The following is a 22171-nucleotide window of genomic DNA, read 5'->3' as shown; positions in this document are numbered from 1 at the left end:
ATTCTGTATTAATCTTTGCTTTCAGCAGTTTGAAGATTTGCCCCCACTGTCATCTGACCTTGATAGTTTCTGGTGAGAAGTCAAAGACAACTATTATTAAGTTACTAAAGATAACTCCAGCATGACATGTACTGTTTATCTTTGCTATTCAGATTTCATATTCGTTTTCAGGAGCGTGACTGCGACTGTACCTAGGAACAGTTGTCTTTATATATAACTCATTGTGGTGCCTTGAGATTTTTGAATACACACATTTTTGTCTTTACCAAATTCAGGGATTTTTTGCCATTATTTCTTGACATTTTTCTGCCTTGTTTTCCCTCTCCTCTCATTTTTAACTCCAATTAATATCACCACCTTAATCTGTTTGATATGTCATTTTTTTTCAATCTTTATTCTCAATCTTTTGACTGAGATGTCTCTTGGTATTTCTTTAATTTCACTGACTCTTTCTTCTGACAACCTTGACTTGCTATTAATAAACTCACTCATTTAACTGTTTTCTTATTTTCAGTTTTAGAATTTTATTTTATTTTAAATATAATTTTCCTTTCTCTAAGATTCTCTATATATCTATTCATTTTTATTGTCTTTTGCTTAAAGTTTTTTGTAGATATTTAAAATAAACGCTTAAAGGTTTTTCTGCCCCCCACATTTGGGTGGTGTGGGTATACACTGTCATTGTCTAGTTTTCTAATGATGTTGAGATACATTTTTTTTTTTGCACGTCTAGGATTTTAAAGATGTGTATAATGGACACTGGAGATGATACATTGTACAGATTCTGTATTATTTTATCTTCCCCTGAAGAATATTGATTTTTATATTAGCAAGCTGTCAAATTAATAGCTAGGACTTGATTTCAAGCTTGTGGAGTTCTGGTTCAACTCTCTATTATGGTGAGTCTAAGTTTCACCATTTTTATTAGGGTATATTCCTTAGTCCTAGCCCATAGTCTAGTAAGGAATAGCTCCTATGAGATTTCAGTGGGCGGTTCAAAGGGATTCACCAAGCCCCTTTAAGTTTGTTGAAATCAAACTACAAATTCCATCTCCCTTGCAGTTGACAGCAGCTGAAATATCTCTCCTTCAGCTGTTGCTTTCCACTGGAATCCTTGGAGTCTCAACCAGTGGCTTGCAGTAAAGAGATATCCAAGGATTTGTAGGGACTTTATATGCAGATTTAGGGGATTCCCCTCTCTGTAGATACCTTCTTTCTGGGATACTCCCCCCTCAATTTCCAGCTGCTCCATTCTGAAATTTATCCACTGATGTCTTGAGCTAAGAAGTTCTGTGGCTTTTTGCATGAGGTTTAGCCATCCCATGCTGGATAGATGGGGGAGGGCCCTAAAGGGGAAGCTTGAAATTTTCAGCCTCACCTCCTATTCTTCAGGGAGGGGAGGGGGACTAGAAATGGACGTAATGATACATCATACCTACTGAGCCATGATGCAGCCTCCCTAAAATCTCCAAAAGTATTGCGTTCACAGAGCTTATAGGTTGGTGAATACATGGAGGTATTGAGAGAGTGGTGCCCAGAGAGGACATGGAAGCTCCCAGCCCTTTCCCATATACCTTGCCCTGCATCTCTTTCATCTGGATGTTCACCTGTATCCTTCATCATATTCTTTCCTTACAAACTGATACATCGTGATGACTTGAAACAAATAGACTTCCAGGTATTTCTCAGGCAAAGATGGGTTTATTTGGGATCAGCAGAGAACTGCAATCCAAGGTCTGCAACCCTGGTAGAGCCACATGCATGTCCCCAACAGGCAAGGGAAGGAGAATGCTTTTATTGGGAAGAAAAGGAAGTTCAGAGGGCTAGAGCAAGCCGAGTCCAGGGTTTTTCATTGGCTGAGTGCTTTCCAGGAAAGAAGAGCCTGCTGTCTTTCTATTAGGCTTAGATACCATTACAGGACCAGTCGGGTGTGCTGCAGTCCATGGGGTCGCAAAGAGTCAGATACAACTTAGCAACTGAACAACAACCTTTACAGGACATGAGAGCTCCCCCTTCTGGTCTCCCAACTCTACTTAGTTAAGGTTTCTGTTTTATGAACCGTTATAAAAATTAATTGAATCCAAGGTGGAGTCAGGGGAGGACATGGGAAGCTCCAATTTATAGCCAAGTCAGACAGAAATTGTAGGAAACCTGGGGACCTAGTACTTGAGATTGACAGCTGACATGGGGGGCAGTCTTGTGGGGCTGAGCTGTTAACCTGTGGGATCTGATGCTGTCTCCACTTAGACAGTGTCAGAATTGAGTCAAATGGTAGGACATACAGCTAGTTTCACACAATTGCTTGGTGCGGGCAAAACTCCACACAATCTGGTGTCAGAAGTTTTGTGAATGTGGTACTAGCGTGAGAGTAAAGGAGACTCATACAGGGGAAAAAGTGAATTCTTCCTATTCAAGAAGTAACTAGGAAGATAAGGGTTGGTTTAACAAAGTTTGCCTGTATAGATTTTTCCACCCCAGATTCCCCACCTTTGGTGGTGAGAATGTTTTCCTTCCTCCTGGTACAGGGAAAGAACTTTTCATGTGGCAATTTTAGCTCCAGCTTTCAGAAAGAAGAGGAGGGTCAGAGTGTCCTTCTTATACTTGCTATTTCCTCTTGCCTTTAATTCAACATCATCAATATACCAAAGTGGCATATTTTGAGGTGACATGGTCTGGTTTTCCTTCACTAGTACAGTGTGTGTGCATACTCAGTCATGTCTGACTCTTCTGCAACCCCATGGACCACAGCCTGCCAGGCTACTCTGTCCATGGGATTCTCCAGGCAAGAATACTAGAGTGGGTTGCCATGACCTCCTCCAGGGGATCCTCCTGACCCAGGGATGCTACCCATGTCTCATGCATTGCAAGGGGATTCTTTATCTGCTGAAACATCAGGGAACCCCCTAATACCGTAGGAGAAGAAAAACTAGAAGGCAAAACAAATAAAACATGTGGTCCCACCTCTCTTGGAGGTTACAGTCTGGGACTGTATCAGCACTTCATAGAGAAGGGGGAGGGAAACAAACATGTGTCTTGACTTCTGCCCCATCCACTAGGCTGCCTTCAAGAGCGTGATTTCTCTGGATTTGTAAGAATGATTTTTCTGCAGGTATTCTCTTTTAGATACTGAAACTGATGGTCCTCAGTCTAGGAAATGAATTTAAATTAATTTTTAGCCTACAGCTACTGTTGTTGTTTTTATTTCACTACACCAGATATACTGAATTCTACGTGTCAGACATTACAAAGTTAACACTTAAAACAACTCTGAAAAGTACATTGCAAGAGACCTTAAATACTGTGGAGAGGATCTGAGTGGAGATAAGTTTTAGAGAATAACTAGTGGCCAGGTTGAAGGATAATGGATAAGTAGGTTTTTGGGGTGGCTGGGTGAGAACACAAGAATAATTAAGAGATGACTGTGAACTGAGGCGGTGGCAGGCAGAATAAAAAGATGGGGACATAAAAGACAGGTTGAGGTAAAGATACATGAGAATCCTCTTAACTGGGTTGTCCTAATTAAATCGCCCTTCCCAAAAGAAACAAGTTGAGAGTTAAGGTTTCTTCCACCCTAGTTCTTTACTCATGTTCACTTTATACTCTTTCAAAATGCTGTACCATTAATGTATTCGATGCTCTCAATGCAAGGAAAGGTAAGCATTTTAGAGGGAATGATTTTAAGGGGTCTTTTTCAAGGTTCAAAAGGCACAATCAAGACCAGACCTCCAATGTTCTGACAGTTCACCCCATGAGTAAAAGAGGAACTGGTTTGCTTGGCTGATAGGCTACTGAGAGAACAGAACATCCATCTTTATGAGGTTTCACTTCTGTTTTAGTACACGTAAAGCTCGTTCTCTCATCTTTATTCAAGGTCATCCTGTGAGAATACATTTAGAGATCTTCAAATCAGGAAGATCACCACCAATGTTGTTCTTGTCTTTCATAATCATTCCTAACTTCCCCAGTGGCCAGGTGGGGCTTCTCTCATAGCATCCAGATAAGACGGTGGTGTTTCACCAACTGACCCTTCCCACAGCCTAGGAAAAGCACAGAGCACCTGTCTATCCCTTGCTCTGGATTATGTCACTCTCCCCGCCCCACGGCTGGTTCCTGCCTCCAGTGGAATGCTAAATGGTTGGTTGCCCAACCAATAAACAGGCTGTAACAAAAGAGAACCATCTTTCCTCTAAAATACTGTTTTATCATGGATCATTGTCATGTGATCTCCTCAAAAGATAGTGAGTTTTTATCTGTACGTAATCCTAAATGAAACATTCAATGTTTCAAACATACAATGAAGACACATACAGATGAGAAATGATCACACTGAAGTTTGGAAAGTAAGCAGTAAAGCTATATGTGAGGCTGAAATGGAGAACCCTATGAAAATCTCGAAAAAGATAATCGTGGGATCAATAAAGGAGCTCATAGTACACGTATACAATTTATTTGCTTCTAAGTGGTAGTTTAAGCAGAAAATTTTGCTTTTAATCCTGATACTTATACAATTCACAAATCACAAGTTCACCTTTATTTTTAAAATTTTTGGTGAACTAGTGTTCTAAATTTTGTATCTCAGAGTGAAGAGAGAATTTGTTCATTTCATAACCATAGAAACAAACGAAGTGAAACACTGAAGGCAAATTAAGAAAACAATTTGCCTCCTACTGCTTTGTACACTCCAAGTTAGTGAAGGAATGGATAATCACTAACAAACTGTTGGCTAAAGTCAGAGATGACTTTCCAGATGTTTTCTCTCAGTCAAGGAAGTTATACTACAGGAGGAAACAATCCATGTCTAATCCCAAGCAGAAGTTGGAAAAATATAGTATCTTAACTGTTTCAGCTCTGTGGTGTCATAAAAACAGACTAGCTCTTCCTAAGAACAGGTTGTTCTGCTTGAGAAAACATATACCCATCCATGTAGTTATCATTGCCGAGGTGCTTCATTTCTTTGTGTAGATCTAGGTTTCCATCTGGTGCTGTTTTCTCTCTGCCTGAATGGCTTCCTTTAATATTTCTTGCAGGGAGGGTCTGCTGCTGCTGAATTCTTTTAGCTTTAATAAGTCTAAAGAAGTCTTTATTTCACTTTTTGTTTTTGAAAGAAGGTACAGAATTGGTAAAGAATTCTAGCTTGACAGTTCTTCTTTGAATACTTATGGCGAGAAGTCTGAGATCAGGGTATCAGCACAGTGGAGGCCTGCTGAGGGCTCTTGTCCTGGCTTTTAGATGACTGTTTTCTTGTCATTGCTATTTCCTAACACTAAAGGGGTTGGGGGAGAACTCTTTGGTTTCTCTTCTTATGAGGGCACTAATCCCACCACAAGAGCCCCACTTTCAAGATCTCATCTAAACTTTATTATTTCCCAGTGGTCCCACCTCCAAATACTATCACACTGGGGGGTTATGGCTTCATATATAAATTTGGCAGGGGAACACAATTCAGGCCATAGCATTATAACAGTCACAATGATAACAATAATAAACATAACTTAAGAGCTTCCCTTGTGGTTCAGTGGTAAAGAATCTGCCTGCCAATGCAGGAGACATAGGTTCGATCTCTGGGTTGAGAAGATCCCCTGGAGAAGGAAACGGCAACCCATTCCAGTATTCTTGCCTGGAGAATCCCATGGACAGATGAGCCTGGAGGGCTACAGTCCATGGAGTCACAAAGAGTCAGACACAACTTAGCAACTAAACAACAACACAACAAGAGTTTGTTATGTACCAGCACTGTGTCACATGCTTTTACAGATAGTTTCACACATTCCTTATTACACAAATGAGGGGATGAGTTTAGTTCATTGATCACCTTAACAGATGGTTAAGTTGTTGTAGAGCTAGAATTAGAGCTTAGGCAATCTGACTTCAAGTCCCGAATTCCTAGTTCTTTCCCTATACTGCCTCAACCAGGGGGAAATCATTTTGAAATCTAATGAACCGAGTTCAGGATTTGTTTTAGTTGTCACATTTTTATGGACTCAGTAGAGAAGGGCTCCAAATATTAAAGTGGCCCTTTTGATAACTACTCATAAGAAAGTAGACCAGGGCTTCCATGGTGGCTCAGTGGCAAAGAATTCACCTGCCAATATAGGAGACACGGGTTTGATCTCTGGTCTGGGAAGATTCCACATGCTGTGGAGCAACTAAGCCCGTGCGGCACAACTACTGAGCCTGGGCTAGAGCTCGGGAACTGAAACTATCAAGCCCATGTGCTGCAGCTACTGAAACCCCCACACCTAGAACCCATGCTCTGCAACATGAGAAACCAAGGCAATGGGAACCCCGCACACTGCAACTAAAGAGTAGTCCCTGCTTGTGGCAACTAGAGAAAAATCCCAGGCACGATGAAGATTCAGCACAGCCAAAAATAAATAAATAAATAAAAGTATTTTTAAAAAAGAAAATAGATCAGACAGACCAAAAAAAAAAAAAAAATGTTGACATAAAAAGAGCTAAAAGCAAAGGAAAACTCCAGAAAGTGTACAAATATCAGTTTGTACCAAGGACCCATCATTCCTTGACTCCAGTATGGGTCTGCGAAAGCAGCACTGTCAAATACTGCTGCAAATATGTACTTGCATCCTCTCTGGAAAGGAAATTTGAAAAGATGGATTAAAAACTTCAAGGAATGTGTTCTTCTGAACAAATAATTTAAATATGGGTACCTAGCTTAAGTCAAGATGTACACAAAACTGTATGTACCCAGATAGTCATTATTTCAAAAATAGACTTATATATATTCTGCTTATTAAAAACATGCTATGGTTTTTCCAGTAGTCATGTAAGGATGTAGAAGTTGGACCATATGAAAGCTGAGCTCAGAAGAATTGATGCTTTTGAACTGTGGTGTTGGAGAAGACTCTTGCAAGTCCCTTGGACTGCAAGGAGATCAAACAAGTCAATCCTAAAGGAAATCAGTCCTGAATATTCATTGGAAGGACTGATGCTGAAGCTGAAGCTCCAATACTCTGGCCACCTGATTCAAAGAACTGACTCACTGGAAAAGACCCTGATGCTGGGAAAGATTGAAGGCAGGAGGAGAAGCGGATGACAGAGGATAAGACGGTTGGATGGCGTCACTGACTCAATGGACGTGAGTTTGAGCAAGCTCTGGGAGTTGGTGATGGACAGGGAAGCCTGGTATGCTGCAGTCCATGGGGTTGCAAAGAGTCAGACACGACTGAACAACTGAACTGAACTGAATTGTTCAAAAGTTCAGAAGATACAGAGATGTCTAAAGAAATTAAAAAAACAAATAACTTTGGCTATTACCTCTCAGATTTAACCGTTGTTATAACTGGGCTCCCCTCTCCCCTTATCACATGTACGTATCTAATTTACATTTCTATAACTCAGTGCTCTGTAACTTGCTTTTTTCCCATACTCATCTTGCCTAGTTATGATGCCAAAATGCAGTCACATCATTTTTAATGAATGCCTAGTATTTCTTGCATGAATAAACCAGTTAATTCATGATGGTCTTTTAGTTGTTTTTAATGGGAAGAATTATAAAGCAGTGATATAGAATTGTCTGGTTACATTTGGGAGACTGAAAACATTGATTTATCATCTCCTCTTAAGATCTTGTTAAAATAACACCTAAGAAATAAAAAGAGACATAAAGATCTAAACAGAAGAATGGGAAAAGAACCATCAGTGAGAAATCAAGAAAAAAAAATTCTGGGACATAGAAAGTTGATGCAGGAATGATACTTGATAAGGAAAAGTAGAAGGAACTGTAGAGGGTGAGAGACACAGCTAAGGAAGAAGTCAATTCACCCTACAGAACACTAGAAGGATGCAGAATTAGGAAGTACCAGGAACCACTGAGTTCAGGAGGATGATACAGGGCCAAGAATCCATATATGAAAACAGTGGTCCCTCCCTCCTACCAGCATGCCTTACAGTCAAGTACCTACTTCAAGAGTGAGGGTGTGACAGGAGGAACAACATGTAGAACTTCCCAAGATGTTTATACACATTAAACACTGAAATGTTATTCACTAAATAAATTCACTGACTCCATAGAAAATACCCTGCATCCTTCCATTCAGAATATCAGCATTCCTGTCCCATCATCTTGGCCCAGTGACATGTCTCACCCAGTACAGAGAGCTCACATCCACCTCATTCTTAAATATACACAGTCAAGATTTCCCCAGACAGTTGAAGAAGCTTTCAAGATGAAGCAAAGATTGAAACAACAGACCCTAAAGGAAACAGTTACTTCAGGGAACAGGAGAGAACATGCATCCATATGTGCACACACACACACATACACACAGAGTGAGAAAACTGCACACTTAAAATAATAACAGATGCTATGAAAGAGTAACAAAGAACAAAAACTCCTGAAAGTTAAAGCTAGTGCTAAAATTAAATCAACGGAATGGGAGAAGATATTTGCAAATAATATATCTCGTAGGGGGTTAATTACAAAGAACTCATATAGTTCACATCAAAAGAAAAACAACATGTTTAAAAAATGGGCAGAGGACCTGAATAGACATTTTTCCAAAGACGACATACAGATGGCCAACAGACACATGAAAAGATGCTTGACATTACTAATATCAGGGAAATGCAAATTAAGACCACAAAGAGATACCACTTCATGCCTGCTAGAATGGCTGCTATCCAAAAGACAAGATACAAGTACTGGGGAGGATGTGGAGAAAAGGGAACCCTCATGCACTCTTGGTGGGAATGTAAACTGGTGCAGGCACTATGGAAAACAGTATGGAGGGTCCTCAAAAAAGCTAAAAATAGAACTACCATATGAGCTAGCAATTCCACTTCCAGGTATTTACCTGAAGAAAAAGAAAACACTAATTAGAAAAGATATACATACTCCTATGTTTGTTGCACCATTATTACTGCCCAGGTGAGGTGAGGGAGGTGCAGGCACTTGCCAAGAATCCTACATCCCTGACTCTTAACATCACTGGCACACAAGACACCATTTAATGATTCACCCAAGAATGCTCTTCCAGAGTACTGGCAGCACCTGCTGTTAAAACGGGTCTCCTTTTTCTTGTCTTCCTGATGCCCTTACAAAGATGTTTTGAATTGACTGAAAATCCATTACACACGGAGCATCCCGGCGTTTTCTCCTGTATTCGTCATACAGGAAACCTGTTATCATCTTGTCTTCCCATCAAGATGTCGCCCTTGCTCTCAGAGGAAGCTTAGCACTGAGACCCAAAAACTGATGAAAATTTACAGATAACGAATGATGGGAGTTTCTACAAACCTCACGCAGGTAAGACAGTAGAGATAACACTCTGTTTTTCTAACCATCTGTAAAACAAGACCTTTGATCTTGATGCTAAGGTTTCTTTCACGACTCTGAAATTGTATGAGTTTCAGTGGAGGAAGAAACGGCGGTGTATCAGAGGTGCTCAAAACTTACCTCTTAAAGAGAAGGAGACAGGCATGTAAAGAAAGAAAAGCCCAGGGAGCAAGATAAGCATCGTTCGTACTAACCTGGAGCTCCTTCAGCAGGAAATTGAGGTAAGCCCCTAAGAGGACAAGGGCCGCCTGGCTGCGATCTGATTGGCTCTTGCACTTCCAGTCCTGAAAACTCTGTCTTCCAATTGGCTGTTGTTGAGAGGGCTGACCAGAGCTAACGTGGAGGGAAATAATTTGTTTCCTGTTCTCAAGCCTTATTGTGCTCACCCTAGGGCTTCCTCATTTCAAGGAATAGACCTCTTTTTCCCCTCCACTGCAAAAGAGCCTCTGACTCCATCCACTCCTGATAACTGAGAACTAGATGCGCAGCCTAAAGGTAGTGTGTGAAGAGGCCTGCATGATCTCTGGCAGGGAAAAAGGGAAAGCAAAGAGATAGTGGACCTGGGTTTTAGGAACCTACTGTCAATGAAAAAAAAATCAGTAGTCAAACCAAGAAAGAAATGGAAAATTTTATTCCAGCCAGCCTGAAGAGATATTCTTTCAGAAAACTCAATTATATAAGAAAGTACAATTATGTAAGTTTTTGAGACAAAGGGTTATACATCAAGTGATGTATCATTTATAGTTTACACAGTCCAAATGTACAATAAAGCAAGCAGTGGGTCATGGGTCATTGACCCCTTACAAGATTAAGAAGGAACACTCTCTCCTTAGGAGGTCTGGTTAATGTAGATGCACAACAAGTACTAAAGGGAAGAGAGAATGCCCAAGTGGGCAAAGAAACGTTTTATATTTAAATCACTCTCATCTGGCCATGAAACACGGATTTTATTTCATCGCTACAAAGTCCTTTCCCAGGATATCTGAAATATATAAAGAAGGAATATAATCTTTACCAATGGAAAGTCAAATCCATGACTCCACACAAATTGCCTTGTGACTCATTAGAATAAACTTCCAGCTATATGCTACACTGTTTTTGTCAAGTAAACTTTGAAATCATAAACAGGGTGTGAGGGGCTGGCTGCACATTTAGACCTTGCTGTCATTAGTCAGTATATGTAATCTTAACAAGGTTATGCGGGAGATGGAGATAAAAGACACATACTGAAGTTCAATGAACTTTGAAGGATATACTTTAGACATAGAAATACAGATGGAATGAGTGGCAGGGTGGAGATGTCAACTATGGGGCAAGATGGCACAATTAACTCATGTGGAAATGAAATCTCCCTTTTCAAACATACCAAAAGATTTGTTTGTTTTCAGTTATTTAGTCACGTCTGACTCTTTTGCAACCCCATGAACTGTAGCCCGCTAGGCTCCTCTATCCATGGTATTTCCCAGGCAAGACTACTGGAATGGGTTGCCATTTCCTTCTGCAACGGATGTTTCAGACCCAAGGATTGAACCTGAGTTTCCTGCATTGGCAGGCAGATTATTTACCACTGAGCCATCTGGGAAGTCCAAGATGCTAGATAAAAAAACTCAAAAAAAAACACAAAAAACTAAACATATATTTGAGCCTGAAAGCAGAAGGCTTTAAATATGTATATATAAAGCAGGTTTTCTCCCTCTCTATTCTGATTGCTTCTAATATATATATATATATATATATATATATATATACACACACATACACATATATATACATACACACATATATACACATAAATATCCTGCCTGCTTCTATTTTATATAAATAAATATATAAAAACACTTATGTATGTGTGTGTATATATACAATGTATATTTTACCAAACCAACTTTGGATATGCTTGCCTGCATGCTTAGTAAAGCCAGTCTATCACACCAGGTTATCATGAAGGAAAAATGCAGCATTTATCACAGAGAACCACGCAGTCTGTCCAGGTAGCTAATGCTCAAAAGACCCAAATTCCCTAATGGTGTTCAGGGAACCATTTTTGAAGACAGGGTCGGGAGGGGGCTTGCAGGGTACATGATCAGCTCGGACATTATTCTGATTGGTGGACAGAGAGCTAATTGGGAGTTAACATCATCCATCGTCTGGGCTGGGGTCTGTGTGCTTGGGGTCAATAGTCAGTTAACGCCTTCCACCTGGTGGGGGTTTCAGTGTTGGCAAAAGAGCTCAAAGGATTCGGCTCAGAATGTTACCTCGAGACCTCGAGAAGGAACTAAAGGTCCTTGACTCTGTTTAATGGCTAGACTATTATTATTTTGTCTTGCCGAAATGATTTCTTTTGTTTCTGCATTTTCTCACTTCTCTGATTTATTTTTTTTGAACTTGGGGAAAGCCTAGGAGGCTAGAGTTTTTCTAAAAACAAGAGGCAGGTGGAGTACATGGTGGGGAGTGGGTGTCTCTAGTCCTTATGGGGGAAGGCCCATAAGGCCTTGTAACAGTGGGGAAGCCGAAACTGAGGGAGGAGCCAGGAAAGGGTAGTCCCTTCCATGAACTAAAGCAATAAAAGCTCTAAAAAAGGGCAGTTTAGCAAATGAAAATACAGGACAGCCATTTCGATTTGAATTTCAGATAACAAATATTTAACACATACATATTAAATAATTATTCATTGTTTATCTGAAATTCAAATTTAACTGAGCATCCTGTATTGTATCTGATAACCCTACCCCAAAACGAAGTGAGGGAGCAAGTCACACATACATTTTAGGGGAGTGGTGGTTCCAGGCAGAGACAGTTGCAAGTACATAGGCACAGAGGTAGGAATACAGTTGGTATATTTGAGAAATAAGGAAGCCAGAGTGGCTGAAGTGGTGAGAGCAAGGGGGACAGTGGTAGAAGATGGGTTGGAGAGGCAGTCTGGGGTAGAGATCTCATAGGGCCTTGCAGCCTATGGTAAGGATATAGGATTTTATTTTAAAGTATGATGAAAAGTCATTGGGCAGTTTTGCACAGGGGAGTGGCTGGTGATTCAATAGGATTACTGTGGTTTCTGTGCAGTAGAGAGTGACAAGGGTAGAAACAGAGTCCAGTTAGGATGCTCAGCCAGCAATCCAGGCAAAGATGTTGGAGGCTAGGACTAGGTTAGTATTTACACTGGGGGCAAAAAGTGATCAGATTCAGTATATGTATTTTAAAGTAGAACTCATTTGCTGATAGGTTTAATGTAGAATGTGTTTGAAAGAAAGGCAACAAAGATGACTCCAAAGTTTCTGACCTGAGTGACTGGGTGAATGCTGGTATCATAAGATGAGGAATACTATGGAAGAGCAGTTTTGAGGGTGGCAGAAATCAAGAGTTTAATTTTAGACATGTTAAGCTTGAGATATGCTTTAAGTATCCATTGGAGAAGTGAGGTTAATGTCTGGATGTGTGAGTGCAGAGATCAGGGAAAAACTGCCAAGACTAAAGAGTTAATTTGAGGCACATCAAAATAGAGACGATTAAGGTCATCACGAGATTTCCCTAGTGGTCCAGTGGCTAAGACTTCACACTCCAATGCAGGGGGCCCGGGTTCAATCCTTGGTTAGGGAACTAGATCCCATATGCCACAACTAAAGATACTGCGTGCCACAACTAAGACCAGGCACAGTCAAATAAATAAAGTTATTACACTGGAGAAAACCAACTAGAATGTCAGGGTAGAAAGGAAAGAGGGCTGTAACCTAGGCTGAGGTATTCAGAGGTACATTTATGCCTTTAAGATGTCTTCATTAAAAACAAAAGACTAAAAATGAAGGCACTTAAAAAAAAATAAAGAATCGTAGGTTTGTGTTTAGGGACTTCCCTGGTAAGTTCAGTGGTTAAGAATCTGTCTTCTAGGGCTTCGCTGGTGGCTCAGTGGTATAAAGAATCCACCTGCCAATGCAGGAGACACACATTCAATCCCCGGTTTAGGAAGATCCCACATGCTGCGGAGCAACTGAGCCCGTGTGTCACAACTACTGAACCTGTGCTCTGCAGCCTAGGAGGTACAACTACTGAGTCCCTGTGACCTACGGCCTGTGCTCCACAGCAAGAGAAGCCACTGCAACTGCACAAAGCAGCTCTAGAACAGCAATAAAGACTCAGCACAGCCAAAAATCAATAAATAAATATAAAAAAAGAATCCTCCTTCCAATGCAAGGGATGGGGGTTTGATCCCTGGTGGGGGAACTAAAATCCCACATGCCTCAGGGCAACTAAGCCTGTGCTGCAACTAAGACCTGACATAGCCAAAATTAAATAAATAAATAAAAATAGAATCATATTAGAAGTTAGAAAAGAATAACAAACAAGCATAGGAAGAAGAACTATCACAAAAACTGAAGCTGAAAAATACTAGAGAAACAAACTCCAAAGCCAACTCCTTGAAGAGTTCAAGAAAATAAATCCCTTGTGAGCCTGATTTAGAAAAAAAGAAAGAAAAAATATGTAAGGTTAGGAATGAAAAAGGAAACAACCACATGTGCAGAAAAGATTTTTAAAATCATAAGAGGATTCTATGTCTAACATAATGACAACTAATTTAAAAAACGTTTTGGAAATGAATGACTTCTAAGCAAAGTATAAATTATAATTGACACCATAAAAAGTAGAAAAGATGAGTAATTCAATTATCACAGAAGAGAGTAGACACTTTATTTAAAATTCACATATAATAATGCTTCATATAACATAGTTTCACAACCAAGTTCTCTATTTAGTCTTAAAAGAGCAGATAATTCTAAAGTTACTTCAATTATTTCAGACCATAGAAAAATGAGAAATGCTCTCTATTTTAAGGGATCTCATATAATTTTAAATACCAACATGTGATTAATATAGTACCAAAAAATCCTACATGCCAATCTCACTAATAAGAAATATATTCTAAATAAAGTATCAATAAATTTCACATAAGTGAAGTGAGTGAAGTCGCTCAGTCGTGTCCTACTCTTTGCGGCCACATGGACTGTAACCTACCATGCTCCTCCATCCATGAGATTTTCCAGGCAAGAGTACTGGAGTGGGTTGTCACTGCCTTCTCCAGAGGATCTTCCCGACCCAGGAATCAAACCAGGGTCTCCCGCATTGTAGGCAGACGCTTTCCCATCTGAGCCACCAGGGAAGCCCACTGGAGTGTATCAAAAAATAATATACTTTGGCCAAATAAAGTTATTGGGACAGCCTATCAGTATTTTAATAGGGATAGTATCAAAAACTTTTGTCATAAAATTTTATCTTTAAAACACTGAATTTTTCCAATCCTGGAACATGAAAATTTTCATTTAGTTAAACCTTTCATGTCTTTCAGTAATATTCATATTACTGTACATCTTTTGTTCACTGTATTCTGATGGCTTCCTTTTTTCTATTTTATTACTGACATAACAAAATTTTAAGTTTTTATTTATTAAGTTAGCCACTTTGCTGAACTATTTAATTAGTTCTAAAAGTTTGTCTCTTTCATTACTGTGGAAAACCTGTCTCTTGAGAAACCTGTATGCAGGTCAGGAAGCAACAGTTAGAACCGGACATGGAACAACAGACTGGTTCCAAATAGGAAAAGGAGTACGTCAAGGCTGTATATTGTCACCCTGCTTATTTAACTTATATGCAGAGTATATCATGAGAAACGCTGGGCTGGAAGAAACACAAGCTGGAATCAAGATTACCGGGAGAAATATCAATAACCTCAGATATGCAGATGACACCATCCATATGGCAGAAAGTGAAGAAGAACTAAGGAGCCTCTTGATGCAAGGGAAAGAGGAGAGTGAAAAAGTTGGCTTAAAGCTCAACATTCAGAAAACTATGATCACGGCATCTGGTCCCATCACTTCATGGGAAATAGATGGGGAAACAGTGGAAACAGTGTCAGATTTTATTGTTTTGGGCTCCAAAATCACTGCTGATGGTGATTGAAGCCATGAAATTAAAAGACGCTTACTCCTTGGAAGGAAGGTTATGACCAACCTAGATGGCATATTTAAAAGCAGACACATTACTTTGCCAACAAAGGTCCATCTAATCAAGGCTATGGTTTTTCCTGTGGTCATGTATGGATGTGAGAGTTGGACAGTGAAGAAAGCTGAGCCCCGAAGAATTGATGCTTTTGAACTGTGGTATTGGAGAAGAATCTTGAGAGTCCCTTGGACTGCAAGAAGATCCAACCAGTCCATCCTAAAGGAGATCAGTCCTAGGTGTTCACTGGAAGGACTGATGTTGAAGCTGAAACTCCAATACTTTGGCCACCTCATGCAAAGAGTTGACTCACTGGAAAAGACCCTAATGGTGGGAAGGATTGGGGGCAGGAGGAGAAGGGGACGACAGAGGATGAGATGGTTGGATGGCATGGGTTTGGGTAAACTCCGGGAGTTGGTGATGGACAGGGAGGCCTGGCGTGCTGCGATTCATGAGGTCGCAAAGAGTCAGACATGACTGAGCGACTGAACTGAACTGAACAGTTTGTCATTTCATTCTCCTGCATTTTTTAGAAAGAAAATCACATCATCTGAAAATATTTTTGCTTCTTCCTTTCCCAATCTTGTCTTTTTTTTGTTTTGCTGCATTGGCTAGAAAATCTAACACCATGTTAAACACTAGCAGTGAAAGTGGCTATCTATTTTTTCCTGACTTCAATGTCTCTAATGTTTCATCAGTATGCACAATGTTTACTATAGATTTATGGTGACTTTTATCAACTTGCTATTTATCCATTCCCATTTTGCTGAAAGTGTTTTAAGTAGATATTGAATTATTTCAGAGAACACTTTATCAGTTGAGGTGATCATCTAGTTTTATAAAACCTCTAAACTAGATAAATGATTTGTAGCAACAGCTTTTCTAATATTAAATCATTTCATAAATGCTTTCTTGGAGTTTGGAATTAATTTGCAAATATTTTTCTTTAGAAGACTATATCTATATGAGTTTGGTCTCTAGTGTTTTTGTTGTTTGTTTTCTTGTGCTATCAGGGGGATACTAACAATATAAAATAAGGATGAACTACAATGAGGTATCACCTCACACAGATCAGAATGGCCGTCAACAAAAAGTATGCTGGAGAGAGTATGGAGAAAAGGGAACCCTCCTATACTATTGGTGGGAATGTAAATTTGGTGTAACCACTATGGAGAATAGTCTGGAGGTTCCTTAAAAAAACTTTAGAGTTACCATATGATCCAAAAATTCTACTCCTGGACATATACTCAGAAAAGACAAAAGCACCAATTCTAAAAGATACCTGCACCCCAATGTTCACAGCAGCACGGTTTATAACAGTCAAAACATGGAAGCAACCCAAATGCCTGTTGGCATATGATGGAGAAAAAAGATGTGGAGAAAGAAGATAATATTTCATATATGCAATGGAATATTACTCAGCCATAAAAAGAATGAAATAATGCCATTTGCAGTAACATGGATAGACCTAGAGATTAAGCGAAGTCAGTCAGACAGAGAAAGGCAAATAGCATAGGATATCCTTTATATGTGGAACCTAAAAAATTGATACAAAACACTTTTTATTTGCAAAACAAAAATAGACACAGACACAGAAAACATTACTTATTTACAAAATAAAAATAGACACAGACATGTAAAACAAACTTGTGGTTACCAAAGGGGAAGAGAGGGGATAAATTAGGAGTATGGAATTAATACATACACATTACCATATATAAAATAGGTAAACAACAAGGGAACACATAGGGAACTAAAGTACAGGGAACTATATTCAGTATCTTGTAATAACCTATAATGGAGAAGAATCTGAAAGAGAATATATACGAATCACTTTTCTGTACACCTGAAACACAACACTGTAAATCAACTATACTTCAATTAAAAAAAAATAGTAAGTTGAACAACTCTCCTGCCCACCTCATATCACAGCACAATTTCCACGACAAAAAAAAAAAAATATCAACAAGGGAAAATCACACAGCCTGAAAGCAGCATTCCAGAAATAAAGGACAGCATGAGCAGGGACACCAGGAAGAAAAAGCACAGGGTATCAGAGGATGGGATTAATACTCCTTAAATTGGAGTAAGTGACACAACAGACGTTTGGCTCAAGTTACTAATTAATCTTCAAAGCACAACCCCCACATCCTGAAACACTTCAATTTATTCTTTTAACATACAGAGCAGACTCCAAACTCTTCAGCCTGCATTCAAGATCCCTCCTGCTTTAACCTACCTTCTTTTTACATTTCAAGCGGTGCTTGTCAGTGCTGTCTGTTTGCCAAGCATGCTGTGATGGTCTACGAATGACACATCCAAATTCTACCCACCCCTCACAGTGTGTGTGTGTGTGTGTGTGTGTGTGTGTGTCTGTGTGTGTGTGTGTCTGTGTGTGTGTGTGTCTGTGTGTGTGTGTGTCTGTGTGTGTGTGTGTCTGTGTGTGTGTGTGTGTGTGTGTGTGTCTGTGTGTCTGTGTGTGGCGCACTAAGTCGTTTCATTCGTATCTGACTCTTTGTGACCTTATGGACTGTAGACTGCCAGGCTCCTTTGTCCATGAGGTTTTCCAGGCAAGAATACTGGAGTGGTTGTCTGTCATGTCCTCCTCCAGGCGATCTTCCCGACCCAGGGATGAAACCCTGTGTCCCTTACATCTCCTGCACTGGCAGGTGCATTTCTGACCATTAGCGCCACCTGGGAAGCCCAAATCTCCATGAAAACTTCTCAGATCCAACTAAAATATGTTTGAGTTCACTTGTACTACAGGTGTTGATTGTCAGCATTTGGCTTGCCTACTTCTTAGGGTCTCTGACAGCTATCCTGGGTTGGATAGTGTCAAATCCTCTCCCCCACTCCCATTCATGTCCTTCCTGGACCTTAGAATGCAACTTCATCAGGAATCAGTGCCATTGCAGATGTAATCAGTTAAACTCAGGTCATACTGGAGTAGGCTGGGCCCTCTATCCCATCTTTTAAGAGAAGAAACATAATGAGAACAGAGTTAGACTGGAGTAAGGAGTAGCTACAAGCATAGAACATCAAGGACTGTTGGACAGCACCAGAAACTGGAGAAGGGAATGCTAAACCACTTCAGTATTCTTGCCTTGAGAACCCCATGAATAGTATGAAAAGACAGAAAGATATGACACTGAAAGACGAACTCCCCAGGTTGGTAGGTGCCCAATATGCTACTGGAGAAGAGTGGAGAAATACATTCAGAAAGAATGAAGAGACGGAGCCAAAGCAAAAACAACGCCCTGTTGTGCATGTGACTGGTGATGGACGTCCGATGCTATAAAGAACAATATTGCATAGGAACCTGCAATGTTAGGTCCATGAATCAAGGTAAATTGGAAGTGCTCAAACAGGACATGGCAAGGATGAACATCGACATTTTAGGAATCAGTGAACTAAAATGGACCGGAATGGGTGAATTTAACTCAGATGACCATTATATATACTACTGTGGGCAAGAATCCCTTAGAAGAAATGGAGTAGCCTTCACAGTCAACAAAGGAGTTCAAAATGCATTACTTGGGTTCAATCTCAATAATGACAGAATGATCTCTGTTTGTTTCCAAGGCAAACCATTCAATATCACAGTAATCCAAGTCTATGCCCCGACCACTAATGCCAAAGAAGTTGAAGTTGAACAGTTTTATGAAGACCTACAAGACCTCCTAGAATTAACACCAAAAAAGATGTCCTTTTCATTATAGGGGACTGGAATGCAAAAGCAGGAAGTCAAGAGATACCTGGAGTAACAGGCAAGTTTGGCCTTGTAGTACAAAATGAAGCAAGGCAAAGGCTAACAGAGTTTTGCCAAGAGAATGTTTGCCAAACTCCCTCTTCCAACAACACAAGAGATGACTCTACACATGGACATGACCAAATGGTCAATACCGAAATCAGATTGATTATATTCTTTGCAGCCAAAGATGGAGAAGCTCTATACAGTAAGCAAAAACAAGACCGGGAACTGACTGTGGCTCTGATCATGAACTCCTTATTGCCAAATTCAGACTTAAATTGAAGAAAGTAGTGAAAACCACTAGACCATTCAGGTATGACCTAGATCAAATCCCTTACGATTATACAGTGGAAGTGACAAATAGATTCAAGGGATTAGATTTGATAGACAGAGTGCCTGAAGAACTATGGACAGAGGTTTGTGATATTGTACAGGAGGCAGTGATCAAAACCGTTCCCATGAAAAAGAAATGCAAAACGGAAAAATGGTTGTCTGAGGAGGCCTTCCAAATAGCTGAGAAAAGAAGAGAAGCAAAAGGCGAGGATAAAAGGAAAGATATATCCATTTGAATGCAGAGTTCCAAAGAATAGCAAGGAGAGATTAAAAAAAAGCCTTCATCAGTGATCAGTGCAAAGAAATAGAGGAAAACAACAGAATGGGAAAGACTAGAGATCTCTTCAAGAAAATTAGAGATAACAAGGGAATGTTTCATGCAAAGATGGGCACAATAAAGGACAGAAACGGTATGGACCTAACAGAAGCAGAAGATATTAAGAAGAGGTGGCAAGAATACACAGAAGAACTATAGAAAAAAGATCTTCATGACCCAGAGTGATGGTGTGATCACCCACCCAGAGCCAGATATCCTGGAATGTGAAGTCAAGTGGGCCTTAGGAAGCATCAGTACGAACAAAGCTAGCAGAGGTGATGGAATTCCAGCTGAGCTATTTCAAATCCTAAAAGATGCTGTGGCTAAAGTGCTGCACTCAGTATGGCAGCAAATTTGGAAAATGCAAAAGTGGCCACAGGACTGAAAAAGGTCAGTTTTCGTTCCAATCCCAAAGAAAGGCCATGCCAAAGAATGTTCAAACTACTGCACAATTGCACTCATCTCACACACCAGCAAAGTAATGCTCAAAATCCTCCAACCTATGCTTCAACAGTACATGAACCATGAACTTCCACATGTTCAAGCTGGATTTAGAAAAGGCAAAGGAACCAGAGATCAAATTGCCAACATCTTTTGGATCATAGAAAAAGCAAGAGAATTCCAAAAACAATCTACTTTGCTTTATTGACTATACCAAAGTCTTTGACTGTGTGGATCACAACAAACTGAAAAATTCTTCAAGAGATGAGATACCAGATCACCTTACCTGCCTCCTGAGAAATCTGTATGCAGGTCAAGAAGCAAGTTAGAACCGTACATGCAACAACGGACTGGTTCCAAATTGGGAAAGGAACATGACAAGGCTGTAAACTGTCACCCTGCTTATTTAACTTATATGCAGAGTACATCATGTGAAATGTTGGGGTGCATGAAGCACAAGCTGGAATCAAGACTGCCAGGAGAAATATCAATAACCTCAGATATGCAGATGACACCACCCTTATGGCAGAAAGTGAACAGGAACTAAAGAGCCTCTTGATTAAAGTGAAAAAGGAGAGGGAAAAAGCTCGCTTAAAACTCAACATTCAAAAAACTAAGATCATGGCATTCAGTCCATCACTTCATGGCAAATACATGGGGAAACAATGGAAACAGTGGCAGACTTTATTTTCTTGGGCTCCAAAATCAAAGAAGGAGACTGCAGCCATGAAATTAAAAGATGCTTGCTCCTTGGAAGAAAAGGTATGACCAACCTAGATGGTATATTAAAAAGCAGAGACATTACTTTGCCGACAAAAGTCCGTCTAGTCAAAGCTACGGTTCTTCCAGTAGTCACGTATGGACGTGGTAGTTGGACCATAAGAAAGCTGAGCCCCAAAGAATCGATGCTTTTGAACTGTGGTGTTGGAGAAGACTCTTGGGAGTCCCTTGGACTGCAATGAGATCAAACCAGTCAATCCTAAAGGAAATCAGTCTTTAATATTCATTGGAAGGACTGACGCTGAAGCTCCAATACTTTGGCCACCTGATGCAAAGAACTGACTCACTGGAAAAGACCCTGATGCTGGGAAAGATTGAAGGCGGGAGGAGAAGGGGACGACAGAAGAGGAGATGGTTGGATGGCATCACCGACTCAATGGACATGAGTTTGAGTAAGCTCTGGGAGTTGGTTATGGACAGGGAGGCCTGGCGTACTGCAGTTCATGGGGTCGCAAAGAGTCGGACACCACTGAGCGACTGAACTGAACTGAACCAGAAACTACCAAGGGGCAAGGGGGGACGGGGTTTACCCAGTGTCTCAGAGGAAACATGATCTTGTTGACATCTTTAGTCTTTCGGGCTTCCAGCCTCCAGAAATGTGAGAAAAGGAATATGTTGCTTTAAGGCACCCAATATGTGTTACTTCTTTATGACAGCCCTAGGAAACTAAGACAACAGTAACTTTAACTTCTAATTTACGTTCCCGGCCCCAAGAGTGCCATACCCACAGACCACTCCAGTACTACGTAGGCGCTCAATCCCGTCTCTGGTAAAGGAATGAGTTGAGCTTCAGCAGTCCTACTGGCCAAGAATTACCAGGCATTTATGAACTAACTGCTGCGAGATGCACAGCCAACGCTCAGCATTACTGAGGCAAGATATGGGACCACGCAGAAAAACGAAACACAGTGAGAAACTAAACACAGCACGGGGCAGGTGGAGCAAAGTGAAAAACCCAAGCAACTGAGGGAGTACGGGGGCCTCGATTTCACGCAGGACCCTTGTGGGAGAAGGAGGTTATTTTCTGACAAGATGGCGTTTCCAAGTCTCTCTCCCAAGCCCCACTGAATGGCTCCGAGGACTCTCCCCACGGTAGTGGACCCAGCAACAACAACCCACTGTCCAGCGTTCCTCTGGTCGGTACTACACAGGGGAGAGCATACCTCCTACAGTGTCACAGCCTTAATTCTGTCCGCGCCTGCGTACAGCGCCTGGACGCGACGCACCGCCTCACGCTGCCGCGTGGGGCGGGACTTCCTTCTGGCGCCCC

At 40.6% G+C, this 22171-nt stretch overlaps 1 protein-coding gene across 3 annotated transcripts in view; it reads right to left on the bottom strand.

Moving 5' to 3' along the window:
• Positions 1-22170, bottom strand: part of AP3B2 (adaptor related protein complex 3 subunit beta 2) — a 67634-nt gene extending 45464 nt beyond the window's left edge. Inside the window, exons 1-2 of one of the 3 annotated variants that reach the window (XM_081546842.1) lie at positions 22065-22140; positions 14300-14450 (exon numbers count right to left, since the gene is read on the bottom strand). The gene's annotated coding sequence lies outside the window, so the exon portion shown is untranslated. Of the gene's footprint in view, positions 1-14299; positions 14451-22064 lie in introns of all 3 variants that reach the window. The other 2 variants (XM_081546843.1, XM_081546844.1) reach the window with 2 other exon arrangements.
• Between the last annotated feature and the right edge of the window lies 1 nt (position 22171).

This window comes from Giraffa tippelskirchi, chromosome 12 (genome assembly GCF_054371585.1).
Source record: "Giraffa tippelskirchi isolate mGirTip1 chromosome 12, T2T-mGirTip1v1.2.pri, whole genome shotgun sequence".
Classification (NCBI taxonomy): Eukaryota; Metazoa; Chordata; class Mammalia; order Artiodactyla; family Giraffidae; genus Giraffa; species Giraffa tippelskirchi.
Note: the sequence above shows the minus strand (reverse complement) of the source record. Positions and strands in the feature narration are given on the sequence as shown.